Source organism: Lepidothrix coronata, unplaced genomic scaffold (genome assembly GCF_001604755.1).
Source record: "Lepidothrix coronata isolate B3197 unplaced genomic scaffold, Lepidothrix_coronata-1.0 Scaffold189, whole genome shotgun sequence".
Classification (NCBI taxonomy): Eukaryota; Metazoa; Chordata; class Aves; order Passeriformes; family Pipridae; genus Lepidothrix; species Lepidothrix coronata.
Genome location: NW_016690369.1, coordinates 328,818 through 348,604, shown reverse-complemented (window position 1 = coordinate 348,604; position 19,787 = coordinate 328,818).

Sequence of the window (19,787 nt, the reverse complement as noted above, 5' to 3'; positions counted from 1 at the left end):
TTTTTGGTTCAAACTGGATCCAGCCCAACCATGTGTGTGGGAAAGATACAGAGGGAAACTTGGGGAAGACGAGAGGTCTCAGCCCCCCACACACTTTGGGTGTTCCTTGTACCTCCTTGGCAAATGCAGGGGGGAAAGACCCAGACAGCAGCTCCTGTGTCTCTTCAGGAAAGACTGAAACTCCACATTTTTCCCTTGAGGCTCTTTTGCAGTTTGGAAAACTCCCACTAATGTGGGAGGGTTTGATCCCAGCACTGAGAGGGAGTTCAGGGATGTGCCGTGGGAACCCGTGACCTGCTCTGCAGCCAAGGTCTGTCTGGGGGGACACCTTTCAAATCCAGCCCTCCATCCCCCATCTGAGGTGTGCAACAGGAGTCACCAGCTCTCAGGATGGTCATTTTTAAATTTGAGGGGAAACAGGGACTAGTAGTGAAGGAGAGGCCTGTGTCTGTGCACCATTTTTCAACTTATTCTATTTTATTTTTTTTACTTACTCTCTTTCCTCCTCCTCCTCCTTTATTTTTTTGTCTTATCTGACTATCCCTCCAACCCCTCTTCATCATCATCATTTTTTTTCTCATTTCTCTTCCCCAGCATGCTTTCCTCTACCTCCTCCCCATTCTTCCATCTCTTTCCCCATCCAGCTCCTCTCCACACTTCTCCATCTTCCTGCTGCTGTTGAATCCTTCCTCCCCACCCACCCTCTGCCATCTTCCCATCTCGATCTCACAACCTGTTTTTATCTTGGGGGACACGAGTGGGGACATCCAGTGTCCCAGTCTGGTGGCCCAGAAGTCCCACAGCCCCAAGCCCAGCCCATTTTATAGCTCAGTCCTTCAGGAGACACTTCATTACCCACCTCCACGCTGGCTGCAAGACAGGGGGGACAACAGTGACCCCCCTCCCAGCCTGCAGCCTCCTTTAATCCCCATGCCTGGCCCCGCTCCCCATTGCAAAGCTGGAAAGGCAGAACCCGCCTGCACAGGGGCATCCTGGGGTGGATCAGCTGCACCCACCACCCCATGTCCAGAGGGATGGACGTCATCCCACTGCTCCTCATCCCTTCCCAGCCACCTTCCCCCGGGTGCCAGTGATGTCCCCACTCTGCAGAGCAGCCCCGTGTCCCCCGTCCCCACCCGCGCCACCACCGCGTGTCGATGCCACCGTGTCCCCCCTGCCCTCATCCCCCCTCCTTCCCTCCTCTCTCTGAAAGTCATCAGGCCTAGCGAGGTCTTCTCCCACTTATGCAGCTCATGAATATTTAACAGCATCTGCTCTGGAGGCGATAAAGCCTACCAATCCTTGACAAATATGGCCTAATCTTTTCAATTTCGGGGTGCAAATATTCCTTCAGAGTCCTGTTTGTCACCTAGATTAATGACTCTGGCTCCCATAAGCCTTTGGTGCTAATTCAAGTGGTGGCTACCCGGACAGAGCATGGTGGAGGGATGCTGGGACACATATGAAGGAGAGATTACTCACTTGAGGGCCCTTCGCTGCAGGGTTTTGTTCCTCCGTTGGCAGTGGGGACGAGGAGGGGGGTCTGGGTGTTTGTTTGTTTGCTCCTCTTCGTAGCTCCTGAATATCCTTCCTGCATCCAGTGTGAAGGGGGATACTGTCATGAGGAGGGGAATGACTCCCCCTTCCCTCTGCTTTCCCCCTTCCCTCTGCTTTGATGGGAGACGCTGGTTTGCCTCCAACCCCCTGGCTCCTCATTTTTTGTCACTTGATGCAAACAGCAGCTACCAGGCCACCAAACTTTCCAGCAGCCCTCCAAGCCTGGACACTCTCCATGACTCTGCTCCAAGGGCTGGAGGCTGAGATGTGGGATGAAACAGCCAGAGGAAAGAGGAAAGCCTTCATTGCCTTGGTCCAGCCCATGCCAGGACCTCTCCTCACATCCTGGTGCCTGCCCAGGGGAGATGCAGCGTGTGGGGTTGGGCAGTGCTCAATAGTCCATAGGAGAGGAGATGGTTTTGTCCAAGATCTGGCCAGTGTTGATGCTGCTGGGACGTTGCAAGAGCCACAGCAATCCTCAAGCCAACACACAGCAGAAGCCCAGACACCTCTGGGCACGTAAGACCTGCTGCTTGTATTTATTTATTCCCTGATCAAGAGAGAAAATTACAGAGGGGAGCGAGCAGCGGTGGGTGGGAGGGCAGGGAGAGGAGGGAAGGGCTGGAAATCAATGGCAGAGCTGATCAGTGGTATTGACAACCTCACTAAGGGGCTGATGGCCCCCATTCACCACCCCCACGCCCACAGGGGCTGTCCCCCACCACGGGGGGACACCCCCAGGCTGGCTCAGCACAGCCGAGCATCAGCAAAGGCATTAACAGCCGGCCAGAAATCGAAGATTTGTTGTTATCCAGCAGTGGAACAATGGCCTGGCTGGGTGTATTCATCACCACTCCGGCCCTCAGGGGTGGGATTATGGTGGGATTGCAGATTATTTATTTATATTGGGAATGCTGGTGGCGCAGAGAAGGAGTTTCCTCCTCTCTGCTCGGCACTGACTCGTCCAAGGGCTCTGGGACTCCCTGAGCCCTTACAGCCCTTACAGCAGACTGAGGTGTGAGGTTTGGGAACATCCTCTGGGATAAGAGCAGAAGGGAATGTTGAAACCTACTGGAAAATTTGCCAGTGAAGCTCTAAACACCATCTATTTGTGCCACCATTTGTGTTGCAAAGAAGGTCCTTGGGACGCAAGACTCTTGGAAAGAAGGTCCAGAGAAACCTCTGGTCCTCCTGATGCGAAATTATCGTTTAAGTTCTCTCTTATGGAAGTATCTGAGAAGCTCCAGTGTGGAGGGTGTGAAACCATGAAGGTTCTCAAAAACAGGATTTATTTTTGGCTCCGGACAGTAAGTGTTTCTAGAGGTAGGACAGCCCAAAAATAATGGGTCAGCTCCGCATCAGAGAGCTGGATGTTCCCCTGAAAGATTACTTTACTTGGGTGTAGGAACCTCTGAGATGAAAAGATTGAACCAAAAACCTTTCTCCAACACTGGCAGCAATCCTGGGTATATGCAGGTCCTGAGGAAAATGTCCTTGCTGCTGCTAGATGGAAAAAACTTTCACCAGATACAGGGAACTGCCGAGCACGGTGAATGTTTACAGCTCACGAGCAGGAAGGAGTTATTTTTAGTTTTGTTTTACATTTCTGAGACAGAAAATGCTTCCTCAGCTGGACAAAAATAATATCGTGGATAAAATGAAAGTATGAAACCACCCTTTCTTTGGTAAGCAATAATCAGGAAAATGCTACTTTTCACCAGTTGGGAATGGGAGCAAAACTTCTGAATAAAGCAAAAGAAAATTTCTGGGGGTTTTTTTGGGAGGAAAAACTGCAAACCTGGTTTTCCATCTCGGCTCCTCCTTTTGGCTTTGCAGCTGACAGTCGCTGGGATTCTTGTTTTGTCTTTGCTGATTCCCACACTTGCCACCAGCTTTTACTGGATGCTTCATGCTGGGAATTCAGGGCAGCGTTTGCAGCCCCAGTTCATGGGGGTTGAGCTCCCCAAAGCCCCCCAAGTACCCCCCACAAGGGCTAAGCACCGCCCAGAGGGAGGTGCAGCCGCCCCAGGGAGCGATGCCAGTCCCAGCACAACCAAACCCCCGGGGACTCAGTGGGGGTTTGGGGTTGAACTGAGATTTGAACCCCGAAAAGGAGGAATGGGGAGGGTTAGTGCCAAAGGTCCGACTCCCCACAGCCAGCACCAGCAGCTCCAAGGAGAGTTGAAAAGACTGCCTGAGGAGAATAAAAGCCCTCTGCAAAGCAAGGGGATGGTCCCGGCAGTGCTTCTTCCATTCATCTGTTTCCCTACCCCTATCACCCCCCTCCCTTGCCCTTGGAAAAAATCAAAAACCATCAGAGCACCCGCCAGGAATTTCCCCCGCGCATTCCCCCGCCGCGGTCCCTGTGCGGGGACGGGATCTGCGCTGCTCTGAGGTGGCACCGCCAGGCACCGGCAGCCCCTCTCTGTGCTCAGCCCCCCCGAGCCCCGCTGCCCGATGTGGGGCCTGGGGTACCGGGGTGCTGGGGAGCATCCCACGGCAGCCTGTGCTGGCATGTCCGTGCCTGCTTCCCGCAGCTCCCTGCCCCCTCTCCTTCTATTTTTTTCCCGCTGAACAGGCTCCAAACGCCTTTGTAATACCGCAGCATCGTTAGGGCCCTCCTGAAACCAGGGCGGGGAGGGGGAGAAAGCGGCTCATTAGCTGGCCGCTTTGAAGTGGGCTCTGTTTGGGGTTCATTTGTATGCCGGCAGAAGGGAAACCTCTGTGTTTCAAGGATGTTTTTCTGGAGGGGCTTCCTGGAAACATAACAAACATGACCCCGAGGAGCGCTCCCCCAGCCCACATAGGCAGGCAGGCGGGAGATGAAACGCGGGGCTGTGCTCAGCTCGGCACAAAGGCAGCTCGCTCCCAGCCCGCTCCCGGCGGCAGCCCGGCCAAGTTCCCCTGGAGAACACCAAAGCTGGCACCGAGAGAGCCTATTTGTTGCACAAGCCATCCCTGTCCAAGGCAGACAGAACAGAACTCAGGGCTCAGCCCTGCATCCTCCTGTCCTGCCTGTTCCCAACTCCCCAGGCATGGGCAGGGATGCCATCCACTACATCAGGTGGCTCAGGAACCCATCCAACCTTGAGGTCACTAATCCAGAGATCCAGAGGTCACAAACCAACACAAAACGGTGGAAAGTTGGGTTCCCCCTCCGTGCTGAGGCTCCCTGACTGCCAAGCAGAGACAGGGATGATGAGCTGCGCTCCTGAGGGGATCATCAGCCCTCCTGCCCCACTGCCCCCAAGTCAAAGGAATCCTGAGCTTTGGAGTGTTTTGAGGCACCTCAAAACACCTTCCCAAGGTTCTCTGCCTACTCACTGCCCTGCTGTGCCCGCTTCAGGAGGAAGGATGGGCACCTCCATCCCTCCCCAGCCAGCAGCTGCCACAGTGGGAATTTCCAAGAGAGGAAGAGCAACCCTCAATAAACAGAACATGGATGGCTCTACCTCCCTCACCCCATCTCTCTCCCCTTCCCTTCAGCAGTCTCTTTCTCTGCCTGCCTCTCCCTGGCTCCATCTTACTCAGCCTCCCCTTCTCCCCCCCGCGTCTCCCGCAGCACTGCCGGTGACAGGGAGCGCTCGGAGAAAGACGAATTGGAATGACACGGGAGCTCCGGCGTGACTGCCGGGGTGATGCATGGGGACCCGCCACTCGGTGCTCGTCCTGAGTGCTGCAGATGAGGGACTGACCTCCTCTGCCAAGGGGCCGAGGATTTTTGAAGGGCACAGCTGTTACAGTTGGGGGGAAAACGGGGAGGAAAACAGTCCCTTGCATTTTGTCCCTGCTCCTGCCGGAGCCTCCGAGCACCTCGGCAGCGCTTTAAAGCAGGTGACTTCCCAGCGCTCCCTTTCTGCCAGCAAAGCAGCAAAGAGTCATCTCAAATCTCCTGCCTCCTGCACTGATAGTCCTGAGGGAGCACTGGAGATGCTGGAGATGTGACAAGGCTCCACTGGCACCGGGATCCCAAATCCTGCCTCGTGCCTCATTCCAGGAGGATCTGCATTAGCACCAAAGCAGAAATGGGACATAACACGGCAGAGCTTTGGAAAGACCAGTCAAACCCCGGTGCTGACAGTGGTGAAGAGCTCTTCCATCACCTGCATCCCTTCTGAAGTCCCTCTCTGTGACCTTGGCAGCAGAGCAAGCCCTACCAGAGCTGCCAAACCCCCTGGCTGGAGCAAGTTTGTTGGAACCTGGACCTGCTGGGCTGTCACAGAGGACCACACTGGGCCTGGCCATGTGGAGTTAACTGATCTCAGGGGGAAAGGATTTTACCATCAGCTCACAGGGAGGTGAGCTTGGGATGGAACTCTGTGGGTCACGTACCTTCAACTTCCCCAAGACAAACCTGACTGAAATCTTCAGCCTCTCCCTTGAGTTGCTCTGTAGCACTGTGTTCCTAGGATGAACACTAATCCCTCTGGGATATTGTCCCATCCTTTGGGTTGAAGTTCCAGTGGGTTCCACCCTGGATTTGTCAGACAAATCCACTGTTCTTCAAAATGCTGTCTCAGGATGACTGGGAAATTCAGCTCAAAGCCACAAATTCCTGTAAAATTTGGCAAAGCAGCTTGCCTAAATAAATGTGTTTTTAACAGAGATACCACACTGGAGAAGTTGGATCATTTTATCTTGATGTTTTTAACTGAAGTGAAACGAATTTGGATCTTTCATTTGCTTTGATGAAAGAGAAAAAAAAATGCATTTAAAATAGCATGAGGTATTTTATTTTTAACCAAACATCTCAGCTGGCTCAAGAGAAAAAGGAAAAATCTTGTTGGTGTGCGGGGGGGAAATTGGTTCAGTGGCTTGAATAAAAGCAAAATTAAAATCTTCTCCCCAGTAAGCCACCCAAGATGAACCAGGATCTGGGAATCCCTCATGCCAGGTCCCATTGCTCCCAGAGGAGCACAGGGAGAGGTATGGGGGGGTGACAGCACCGTCTGTGCCACCCCGGGGTGGGGGCACTGCCCAGCCATGGCCATAAACCCAGGCCAGCGTGTCAAGCAAGCAGGTTTTCCAGACACCTCTGCCTCCTCCCTGGGCTGAATGCCTGCCAGGAGGAGCGTTTGGAAAAGAGCAAGGAAGGAAAGGCTATCCAAGGCTGGACAGATGCGGCCAGTTGGCACCAGCCGCTAAATTACCAGCCAATTTCCCGCTCACAACCTGGGGACCTGGGCTTTCAGCTGAGCACATTAAAGGCTGGAGCCCCTTTTGATTGCTGTAGATCTTAACACGTGTCCCTCAGCTCTGGTGTCTCTGACAGCCTGGACAAAGCCGGCTCTGAAAACGGGGAAAATGCTGTTACCTGGTTTATTTAGGGTCTTGCTGACACGCTCTGGACCTGGTGCCGGTGCGGTTGGTGTGAGAAGATTCAGGTTTTGGGGCTGGTTTCTCTCTCATCCCAGCACGGAGAGCAGGAAGGAGCACCATCCCCGTTGTTTCCCGCTCCGTGGACACCAGAAGTTGAAGGACAGGGCACATGTTGGCCAAGGCAGGAGGCTGGGGAGCAGCGAGGATGTGGTGACCCTGTGGACGCGCCGCTGGGGCTCGGTTGCTCCGAGAGGCAGGACACGGAGCTGAGAAAGCTGTGAGACCCTTAGCAGGTCCTGTCAGCCTTATTCACGCGTTATCAGATGGGGGAAGCCCAAAGGGCTGCCAGGGAGGTAATTAATCTTGGTCTCCAGCAGAAAAGCTCTTGGAGAGGAGGGGGGAGGTCAAAACGAGCGCTGTTTGAGGAGAGATGGGAACTTGGCGAATGCTTGAATGGCTTTTTGCCCTTAATGTGAAGTTCACCCCAGATCCGAAGACACCTTTGTACTTCCCCCCCGATTTAATTTGGATTTTTATTTGGGATCATCAGTTTCTCCTCACCATAAAACACATCATCATCACTGCAAAGCACTTTTATGACACCTTTATCTGATTATCCGAAAGCACTTAATCAGCATTAACTCATTAAGCTTTCCCAGGCTGCGGTGGGAGGAGGAAGGGGTCGGTGCTGGCTTGGAGAGCAGCCCTGGGCACAGGGGTGTTTGGGGCTGCAGCTGGGGCAGAGCCACGAGCATCCCTTGGTACCCAGCTCCACAAGCATTGCCAGAGGGAACTCACTGCTTTTCCTCCACGCATCAAGGCAGAGCTGGATGGACATGAGGGTTCTTTGGAAGGCTGAATTGCAGAATCTTTCAGGGATCTATGGAAAAGCACCTCACACAGACTCTCAGCATCCCCAAAGTGATGCTAAGACTGCATCACCTGATCCTTGGGGTGGGATTGCTGTGGTTTACCTGCTTGCCACCCGTGCTAACATAATACAGAGGGTCTCAGAATATAATACCTGAGGTCTCGGAATACAATACAGAGGGTCTCAGTCAGTTCTGACTGTGAAGCAGGACAGACTTGTTTAAACAACCCTCCCAACTCACAAGTTTTATGGCAGCAAACAAAATGTCCAAGCAAGTATCCATCTGTTCTTTGTCTCAGCGAAGGGCAAATTTCACTCGTGGAGCTGTGGCAGTTTTGCTGAGCCCTTGTAATGCCCCATTTGCCCATCCTGGAGTTGAGGTGCTGAATGTGGCCCTGAAAATAAAGCACCAGAGCATCCCCACTCCACCAGGCTTTGCTGGGTGTCAGTGTCCCACTGCATCCAGCACAGGGGGTGCCTGTGCCAGGTGGAGGGAGTGGGGACATTCCTGACCCCCTCCACAAGGGCAGTGGATGTGAGATATTGTTGGCTCCCCTTAGCACGGACACCCCGGCGTCTCCTCCAGCAGAATGCCAGGACAAGGAGACCCCCACCCACAGCAGCAGCACTGGGTTATTCAGGGATGGCCATTCTCCTGGCTCCAGTGGCAAATTAGACCCCTGGAAAGGGGTGGTGGGCCGGGTTGCCCATCTGCTCCTGTTTTTGTCCATCAATTAGGCCTCCTTTCCAGCGCGCTGATTGTGGTTCATTGGTTTCCGCTTCACGTTCCGCGTGGTTTCCAGACACCATCACAGAACAGCTCTGTGCTGTCTCCAGAGAGCTTTTGCCTTTGGACTCAGGCCATCTTTTTTTTTCACCCCTTTTCTTTCCCCCCCCTCCTCACTGTTTTTACAGCACTCCCTTGGGCCAGCTCGAAGGGTGGACCCTGTCCAACCATGCCAGGTGCTGCAGGATGCCCAGGGTGACCACCAGCACCCACCCACCCATCATTTCACCCACTGCTGCGTTCCCAGCTCCAAACCTCTCTGACGAACCTCCCCTGCCTTCTCTATCACCACAGCAGAGCTTCTTCCCCACGTCCACGTCCCCCTGGTTGGCAAAGCCACACATCCCCAGGAACATTTCCTCCTGATCCACACAATTCTTCCCTCACCCTGCTCACCTCCATCAATCCTGTCACCTGTGCACAGGGATTTTCACTGCAGATGTGGAGCAGGTCCTTGCCCATGCACAGCTTTGGTGTCACAGCCACACGGACCATCTGGGTGGCTGGGCTGCTCCAGCTTGCCCAAGTCCTCCACACTTTTGGCCAGAAGAAATTTGATTCTCTGGGCTGTGCAAACGTCTCTCTTCAAATCCAGGGCATCAGGGATGAAGGGACAACACTGCTGGGAATGAGACAGGAGAGGAGAGCCAGAGCCCAGCGAGGCTGGAGGGCTCATGGTGAGGAGAAGGGATGAAGTGCAGCTGTTTCTAGCACTACTTCAGCATCGTGAGCTTGAAGAGAAAAACTTTTGCGTCTGGGCTCACAGGGGCGGCTGGTTTATTTTTTTACATTTGGTCAAAAAAACTTCCATGCCTAACTGGATAACGTGGTGTGGGCTTGGGACTGGCCAGAGGTCCAGCTGTCATGCCCTGGGAAACCCTGCCTGAGTTTAGGGGGAAAAAGCCTGGAGGTAGATGGGAAAAAAACAGATGTTGTTTTTTGGGTGCATGGCTGTGAGCACCCCATCCCACCAAAGGTGTGGGGTGCCAGGGACTACCCTCTCCAGGCAGCCTGTGCTGGGAGCTGTCCCTGGGTGGGCTCAGGAATAAAATGTGGGGGTCTCCCACACTGGCCCAGCTGTCAAAGCTGGCATAGGGTACCCCAGGGCAGGGCTGGGGCTCAGGAAACTCCTCTGGGGACTCTGCCCTCCTCAATTTACTGCTGCTGGGGGGCTGGGGGGCCATATAGGGATTTGGGCACCTCTCACCCAAACCTTACACAGAACCAAAGCATCACTTTGCATCCCTGAATCAACTAATTGATGGTTCTGGTGCAGAGAAAAATATGACATAAATAAAAAGAAACCCACCTTGGCATGCATGTGGGTTAAGTCTGTGTTAGTGTTGTCATGGAGGCATCTCCTTCTTATTTGAGCTCCTATCCTGGTCTTTCCTTGTCTGTCTGGATGGTGGTGCTGCTCCATTCAATCCAGCCAGTTTTGCCTCCAAAAAGTATTATTATTTAATTCCCTTTGCAGCTGCCTGCAGCTCTCCATGGCCAAGCAGTTCTTTGGCTGATAAAAAAAAAACAGTTGAGCATCGGTCAGTAAATCAGTGGCAACAGAAGTGCTGAATCATTAAATCTTACACTGTAACCCCTTTTAGCTGGGCTTAGAACATATATCCAGGATTGCAGATGGAGGCAACAGGCTTTAAAGGCAAAACCAAAACATAACACCCAAGGGAGAGCAGAGCAATCCCTGGTTTTCCTGGCTGGGGCCAAGATGGCTCCAGCCTGTTTTGGTGCCTGCCTGAATGTAAAAATCCTTTCCCCTGTGAAGAACTGTATATCTTGAATTTGTCCTGAGTTAAAACTTAAAAATAGAACTCTAATTTTTTTTTTTTAAACGGAGATTCTAAGTCAGAGCCAGCTCTGAGGGGAATCATGCAAATTCAGAGCTGCTTTCTGAGCCCTGGCTGCACCTTTGGGTCAAGCAGGTCTAAGCATGAGCCACCACTTAGTGTAATCCTACCTTGCCAACACAGAGAGATGTGACTCTTGTCCCACAGAGCAGGTGGGATGCCCAGTCTGGGCACAGACTTCCTACAAGCACTCATCCTTCCTATTCCACATCCCATAAATGCTGGCATCTTATTTGGGGTGGTGGGAAAGAGAGAAGGAAAGCTCAGCACAGGGACACAGCACCTGCTCTTTCAGTACTCACAGCCTGCTTTTTTACTCCCTCCTTACTAGATGAAGGAAGAGGTGAGTTTCTAGAAGATGTTGGGCAAAAGATCCCAGAGCAATCCAGTCCTGGGGAATCTGTTGGATCCAGGCATTGTTCATAGCTACTTACACTCTAGTTTTAGCATCTTACCAGTAAGATAAAAGTGGTGCCAGCCTTCAGCAAGCTGCAAGGAGATGATGATGCTCTCACCCGGAGCTCTGTCCTGCCACATGGCTCTTGTCCCATAGCCTGACCTTCAGGAAGAGTCCCTGCAGAGACACCTTCCCCCCAGAGCAAACTGCCCAGTGTAGAGCTGACTGGCTCATCTCAGGGCTCCAACACCTCCCATCCACACCACCCTCCTCAGGTTTTCCCTTTCCCCCATGTGCAGTGAGCCCAAACCCACCCAAACCTGCTGCTCCTTTCCAGACCAGCCTCACCATGGGTGAGGGTGATGGGTGTCATCATCTCACCAGCTGCAACATCACCTTCCCATCCAGAGGTTGGAAAGCAGCACCCCCCATGGAAAAGCTGCTCCAGCAGAGCCACTTTTATCCCAGGCCAGGCTGTTTCTTGCTTTCCTGCTTGCTCCCACGTGACATGACCGTTCCCTCATTTCTGAGGCAGCAAAGTAGAACCTCCCTGGACAGAACACAGCACGTGTATCCAGCCTCATCCTTGTGGTGCCCCAATCCTGCTGGCACAGAGCACAACCAAGGCATCCCCCCGGCTTCCACAGGACCCTCTGCCCAGGCACATTCCCTCTGCTGTCACCTTGCACAGAGCTGTGGTCGGCTCTGAGGGATCAATGGTGAAGGAAAGGTCTCTGTCCTGCCCTGGTCCCTCCCAGGGGGTTTGATCAAACCTGGGTAAGGAGATCTCACTCACAGCAGCAACTTTTTATTGACCAAGCCTAATTCTTGAAGAGTTTTCACAATATTTCAGAAAGGGAAAGAGCTGGAGGCTCCATGGGCTCCTGTGAGGACCTTCCTCCAGGTTGGTACTGCAGATCCTCAGGGACCACACAGCTGGGTGTTCATATTAAACCCTAAAATCAGAGAGGCAAACAGATGAGTCTACAGACAAATGGATGTTGGGTGAAGAGAGAAGATAAACAGAAGGATGGAGAGCTGGTGGGAGGAATGAGAAGCAGATACACACAGGGATGGAGGGAGGAATGGCAGGCAGGGAAGGGGACCATGGGGTGACTTGTGCAGGCAGACGGTTGGCTGATGGATTCAGTAGACAAGAGGCACATCAGTGCATTATTTCCTCCTCTTTCTCTTCTCTGGAGCAGAGGAGAGGATGGCCAGCCCCGGGGCCATGCAGGGCAGCCCGGCAGCAGCCAGGGATATCAGGCAACAGCAGGGCTCTGCCCTCCTGCCCGAGGACAGGCAGGGGCCGGGGTCCCACTGCCCCACGGGGTGCCCGGCCGGCCCGAGCGTCTGTTCCCTTTGAAGCGGGCGACTCGCGGAGCCGCCGGCAGAGAGGATTTGGCAGGTCGGCACTTCTGCTCCGCGGCAGGCCCCATAACAAGAGGATTGGCTTCCCTCCCTCCAGCACATGGCTCTCCCTCCCCTCCGCGCTCCCCGTTGAACGGCAGCCCAGCCGGCAAGCCCCGACAATCTCCCGTCCCCCTCAGCCCAACCTCATTGTCCCCGGGAGATGCCTCCTTCCCCCTCCCCACCTCTCCCTTCTCTTCCTGGCAAATTCTCCCCCTCCTCCTGGATCCAGCCGCTCTCATAATAGCATCCTTTTCATGGAGACAAATTGTCCAGCCGGGGGCTGCACCTGAGGGCTTTCGCCCTTTAACAAATAGCCTTTTAATTTTCTGCCAGAAGGGCATGGAAAGGGGGGGAAGAGGGAAAAGGGGGGGGTCTGGAGAGGGGGTTGCACAGAGGAGAGAGAATCAATCAGACATCCATCTTCATCATTGCTGCCAAGGGACCATTTGCACTGGCTGGATGCCCCTGAGGGAAGGTGGGGTGAAAAAGAGAAGAGGTTGGGGTGAGGGGGAGGCAGGAGGCGGTGAGGGAGGGGGATCACAGAGCTGTGCCATTCCTGAAATCCACATGGAATGGTTGCCCTCCAGAAAAACAGACAGCAACCCTTAGAGCCCAGGGAAGGGAGCTGAGGGTTGTTTTCCAGCTCTTACTCTGCTCTCCAAAGAGGTTGGGTCAAATCCAAAAGAGTCAGTAGCCCTGGCACAGAGCAAAGCAGCAGCCAAGGAGAGCCAGCTCAGGCCATGGGAGATCCCCATCCCTGTCCCTCTGGAAGTGGGGAACTCCAAGTGAGACGAAGAACAAAGAAACACGGGAAGAAGCTCCATCAGCACCTTCTCCTCTCTGTTTTCACAGACATCATACACAGCTTCTACCACAAGGCAGGGGAGCCAGAAGAGCTTGAAATTTTCCTCTCCCTGGTGCCTGGGCAGCAAGGAGGGAGCCAGCAGGTGAAATCACCGAATCGCTTTCCTCTCCTCTCCTCCAGATTCTCTCCTGCAAAGGGATATCTCACCACAGTGTCAGCTTTCGCTGGAATCTGTCGCCTTTCCCACCAAAAAAATAAGCAAAGAGGTTAATTAGATGTTTGCAATCCAATTTACGTGTTGTTTGTGAAACCAGCATTTCAGCTGTAACCCAGCCTGGGAGCCCCCGTGCCCTCGCTCTTTTGCTAAATTTATTTCACAGCTTTGCAGAACTGGCTCAGCCGGGTCAGAACTCTTCCATTATCATTTTATCGCTGCCTCTTACTCTGTAATTACAAGCTGCTTCCCTCACCCCCTCCCTCCTCTTCTTCCCCAGCCCCCTCCAAGCACAAGGTGGGAGATGCTGGTCTTGCTTTAAGCTTCTTCTACGATTTGTCTCACCCACCGAGGCCTGGGAACAGTTTGGCCCTGGTTGCAGCAGATAAGCAAGGGAAGGTGGCTGGGAGAGGGGGGGGATGCTGTTCTACAGTCCCCACTCCCCACGGATTAAAATATTCAGATGCACCGATGAATAGCAATGAGTGCTGGAAATGAAGGCCTGGAAACTCAGCATCGGAGAGGTTGGAGTCAATCTGGCAGGAAGGAGACGAGCTGCAGAGTCCTGGAAGTCTGTGGCACATCCCTTCATGTGTCCTGGGCTGACCCTCATCTCTTTCCAGACACTGGCTGTGAGGGTGCTGGTTGGCATGGGCCAAAATGGTGCCAGGATAGACACACAGAGGTGGCCAGCACTCTTACCTGTGCCCTGTGGAAGTGTGCAGGAGGGATGTGGGTGCCCTGTTGGCCAGCATTCCCAGTAAGCTCCAGCGAGAGGGAAAGGTCCTTGAGGAGCATCTCAAATGCACATCCCACAGAGCCAGGAACCAGCATCTCCCTGGGCTTCCAGCTCCTCCTCTGTGCACATAGGACAGTCCCAGGGCTGGCACTGCCACCAGAGGACAGTCCCCAGCCAGCACAGTGGCTCATTGTTGGGCTCCACTTGTAGATCCAGGAAATGTGGAGCAGCAGCAGGATCCCCACACCAAGTACTCTCTTTCCTACCCCCCCCTTGACATTATAATCCATCCCCTTCCCAAAGCACCAGCCTCCTCCACCTACAGTAAGGGGAAGGGGCCACATCCTCACCAGGGAAGGACCATGTCCTTCTGCCCAAACTCAGTCTGAAGGACCCTCCCTTACCAAAGTTTAGGGAGAGGAAGTAACAAGCAGAGGGATGCCAACAGCTCTGGGGCTCTGTAACATCTTGACCATGGGGACAAGTCACCACAGGACAAAAAAAAAAGAGTTTGGGATAGAGGTGGCATTATTTCTGCCCTGGGAGAAAGAGATGCTGCCTTGCTGTGTGGACAGGGCCTGGGTGCAGCTGGACACGGCCAGCAGTGCCCTGCTTTGTTGCAAAATTTGGCTTCACTTCAGTCACCTGTGAGCACAAACCAGACAAGAACTCGCAGGCAGCATGAATGCACACACACAGCCAGCTCAATTGCCCATGAGAAGGTTCATGTAATTAACAGGCAGCCAGCTTTTCTTTCTTGTGGCAAAGAAAGGGTGGGGAAGGGGGTGTATTTTTCTGTGTCCATCCCCTGCAAGCAAGTTCCTGCAGGATTGTTCTCAGGAGCAGGGACCACGACACAGTCTGTGACCAGGACCCCAGGGGCACAGAGGGATGGACCACAGGCCCCTTTTCCCAGCCCTGATGCCCCTTCATGCACAAAGTGGGTCCGTCCCCTCCTTGGAAGAATTCAGAAAGCCTTTTCCCTGCTAAATCCACAGTGCAGGGAGCCCCTCTTTTCTGGAAATGGCATAAGGATGGGCCCTGCTGCCGTGCCATGGTCTGTGCAGCCCCCACTGTGCACTGGGATCCCCATGAGATCACTGGGGACAGTATTTAACACTTGTGTCCATCACACCCCCACACCACGAACACTCCAGTTCCCAACCCTGGAGCACATCTGGCTCTGCCTGTCCCCTTCAACCCTCACGTGCCATGGTGTCCATACAACCAGCACCAAGCACAAAGACACCTCGATCCCTCCCTAAAACAAAGATCAAAGCCCCTGCTCGGAGCTGAGGACACCACCCCCTCCCTCCGCTGCTGGAGGAACATTAAAACCCCATTAACCCCGGGTTGTTATTAATCATGCAACATTGCCCAGTGGGGACAGCCCTGACGTGTGAGTGCCCAGGTTCTCACCAGCTCCCCCAGCCCCGCTCCAGGTGACACAGGCACGGAGAAGGTGGGATTGGTTTGTAACTGTGCGAGCGCTCCAGCTCCAGATAATGAATTTCCTCCACGAGGCAAAGGAGGAAAGAGCTTCGCCGAGATTGGAAATAATCACCCCGAGGCAAGGCAGGGACTGGACTCCAGACGCCTCTCACCCTGCGGATGATAATCCCCTTTGTGACTGGGTTAAGGGCAAGGCGAGGAAACCACGATTTATCATCTGCTTGAACCGCATCCATCCTCTGGAAGAAGATTTCCAGCGGTGCTGCAGAGCGCGCCCACGGAGAGGCAGAGATCCCAGGCCAAAATCCACCCCGCAGCTCAGGAGATGTTCACTTTGGAGACCTCCTGAGGACACAGAGGGGACATCTGGGGCACAGGCCGGACAGATTAATGCCAGGAGAGCAAAGCCTCTGCCTGTACGTACGTATGTAGGCTGAAGCCCCATCAAGCCCTCACAGCTCCGTGATATTAAAGCTTTCCCCTCATGCATAGAAGCAAGCAGGGGGGCTAATTGCTTCTTATGACACTATAATGGTAGGACTATTTACACTAGATTAAAATCCAATTCATAATGAGGTATAATAACTTTGCAAATGCCAGGATTTGTCAAAGGGTGAGGAGTGCCACCGAGACAGAGCTGAGCAGCCTCAGACTTGGGGTCCGAGCCTTGGTGTGGGAGGAAGGGGCTCTGGGTTGGCGGGGTTTTGTTGACTTCTCCCTCTTTGGTTGCTTCTTCCACAGGTTAAGCAGATAGAGTGGTGAAAGGGAGTGTGGAGACTAGAACAGCCCTGGAATAGCTTTACAGCCAAGAGGGCAAGGGGGCTGCCCAGGGTCTGCACAGTGCCTGGAGAAGGTGAACTGTGTGTGGACAAGAGCTTGGGCCACCCACAGCACTGCCTGGGCTTTACCTGCCATGTCAGGAACAGAGCTCCTTCCCCGGGGAAGTTTGTTCCGGACGCAGACAAACCAAAATCCTCCGGTCACATCGAATCCCATCAGGTGCCAGGAGTGCTGAGGCGGCCTCCAGACCAGGATACGACACTCCTATAGAAAACATCACTTGCTGGATGTTGCATATCATGTCACATCATCAGCCCCCCCCCACCAAGAAACTCGTCCTCCCTGCCCAGTGCCACAGTGGCCCTTCCCACTCACCCCCAGGCCCATTCAGCCACCCCCACCAAGGACATGAGCAGAGACACACACCCAGCACCTCCATCTCCCCTCACCTTATCCAGGGGCTTCTGTGGGGAGGGGGGATTTTTGTCCCACAGGAAAACGGTGGCCGAGATTGAATCCAGTTTGGATTGAATCCAGTTTGGATTTGCTCCCTGCCTCCACCACATGTTTACGGATGTGACCTTGAGTGAGCTCAGCAACACATCACTCCTGACGCCTTCAAAAGAGGTATTTATTTATTCCCTGCCAATGACATGGACTGATGGTGCCCTCTGAATTTCAAATAGGACTCGGCTCTGTTTTGATAGTCTGGTTGGCTGTGCTGGAAAACAGAGAGGGAGGAAAGAGCCCAACAAGCTTCACTTGGGAAGGGAACATTGCTAACCAGACCCCAGGGCTCTGTGAGATTCCTGGATCCCGCTGAGGGGGCTCAGTGTGGTGCTGGCACGTTGCACGGAGGATTTAAGCCATGTACCTCAGGTCTCCAGTGCTCACCAAGGTTCTCTGGTGAACACCAGCACTAGGGAGTGCTCCAAAGGACTGTCATCACCAGAGGGGGAACTACAGGAGACAACAAGCACCAGGCTTGGTGGAGCTGGAGGGGGGGCTCAGGTTAACCGTGAGCCCTGATATGCCAATGTGAGTCACTCCCCCAGTGTCGCCAGGCTTTCCAAGCCTTCTCACATCTCCACATCTGTTCATGTTCAGAACCAACTGTCTGCTAAAAAAAGCTGACAGAAAACCCTCCAGAAAACTAGTTCTTCAGCACACAGTGCTGTGAATTTGTCAGTCATCCTGCTGGGCACTCAGCACCCCCAGCTCATGGCTGCTGGGCCACACGCGTCAAGGACAAGGGGAGCTGGAAGTAATATTTGATTTCCTAAAGGGCAAGACCCTCTTCTCTATATAAACTCTTCCTCAACAGGATCACTGAAGCAGCTACTCCACGCACAGGAACACAGGAGGAGCGTTTAGTTACAAAAATAGCAAAAATCTCAACACTCTGTGCTCAGAAGAAAATCACCTGAGCCTCCAAAACAGCAGAGGCAAATTGAATTGTGCCAAACTCACATTCTCAACAGCAAAGGGTTCTTTCTGGCTGAGGAAGCACTCTCCCAAACTGAGGATGTCCCGTTATCAGGGCGGAACAAGGCCCATCCCATCCTCCCCAAGCAATGCGAGATCTGGGACAGCAGCTGGTGTCAGCCTGAAATCCATGTCCTGCCTCATCTCCACAGTATGGGTGCACAAAAGCAGAAAACCCTTTGGGCCAAGGGTTTTCCTGGCATGCCAGTGATATCTAGGGGTGTGATTTGGTGGGAATAAAGATACCTGACCTGAGGCAGGCTTTGAAATTTTTGGCTAGACTGAAGTTATTTGTCCAGAGCAGCTCCTGGTAGTGGCAGAGCCAAGAGAGTTCTGGCAGCCACAGGACAGGCTGAGGAACCCTCTCTCCTTGGAGGGCATGAACTGGCCACAAGAGCCAGGGCTCTGCAGGGGTACGAGGTGTGTGGGATGAGGGTGGAGGAGTATCTAACACATCTGTCACCACCACCATGTGACAGACACCCCAACAGACCCTGCCTCGTGACGGGGCTGTCAGGTTTCAAGGAGCATCAAGTGCCTCCTCAGAGCAGAGCTGCTCCTCACACTCTTTTACTCCTTCCTAAAGGGAGGCAGAAGGTGCTCATAAAGCCAGCCTCAAGCAGAACACATGGATGTTGCATGTATCAATATGTTCAAGCTGTAAAGGAGGAGATGTCGAGGAACCCGCACCTCCAGCCTGACAGATGGAACGGGGCCCAGGAACACCTCTGACCACATGGCACCTCCTAACACCACCCCAGGAGGGGACGAGGCTTCTTGGCCAGGGTCTGAACCAATTATCTTCTGGCAAAGGTGATGTCCTTCGATTCACCAGCACTGAAAAGAAAAGCACAATTTTCCCCCATTCTGGTTTTTGTTTGTTGAGAGGCAGAGCGAGCTGGAGGAGACGGCAGAGCAGAAAGGGATTGAGAGGATGGCACTGCATCCCAATTGGAAAGAGCCAGTGGCCACTGCCCAAGTGAAATTCCAACTTTATGACATAATGGGCTTTTTCTAACCAGCGCTTGCTATTAACTTCGGCACTGGCTTAAACCCCTTGGCCTCAGGCACAAGCAAAGCAGAGCTCATACACTGTAAATGTTAATACTGCTTTAGCACTGTAATAAGCTAAAAGGTGGATGCAAGATCTGGCACATTAATTCCTTTTTTCATCTTTTTAGCACATTTCAGGGTAATATGAATAATAAATATTTGAGCTCATGAAGGTTAACGGATGGATAACCCTGGAGACTGGGACTCCCTGGGTAGGAAGGCAGCAGCTCCCTCCCATACGTTGGCGTCTCCAGCAGTGATCCAGGGAATTTGCCTCCTCCTGAGAAGCTGGAGGTGCTTCTTGGCAGGGAAATGTCTGACATAAAAACCTGTTGCCTGGCATACTTGTTTACACTTCAAATGTTTGGGCTGGGGAATGAGTAAAGGCAGATGTTTCCAAGCATCACAGGGCAAAGCTATGGAGAGAGAGGAGAACCTCCTCCATCCCAGCACAAGCTCTTGGTTTCCATTGAACAAGAGCCAGGTTTGGTCAGCAAAGGGCCCCGGTCTCAAAGCTGTTTAGGCATCTAATTCCTATTGGAACCAGGTGTAGATTCACCTGGACTGAGAGCCTTGGTGGCAGAGTAAGGGAGCTGAGCACACACCTCTGGAGTTTTAAATTCCACTTGAGTCTGCTGTCACTGAGGGAATGTTCTAAAGGCAGAGCTCTGCACGGACATGACCCAGACATCTTCATCAGCCCCAAGGCTCCTGGTCTGACCTTGTTTTGCAGGTGCTGGGCCTAACTGACAGGGCTTTGATGTCTGTCAGGCTGCAGCAGCACAACTCCTCGAGGAGAGCATCTGCGGATGCTCTGGGACAGTTGGGTGAAAAACTTCTATGGAGCTGGGAAAGTTCTGCCCATCACCTCTGGATACAAAAACATGGAGAGGAGGGCTTTGGGAGAAAGTCACACTGCTTTGGCATCCAGTCAGGTGCCACAAGGGAGGCTCAGCTCACCCCATGTGGTGCAAACCATGTGGGCTTGCAGGGAAGGAGTCTGAAGGGATACAGAAAATCTTCTAATCCAACAAGACAGGAATGCTGAAAAAG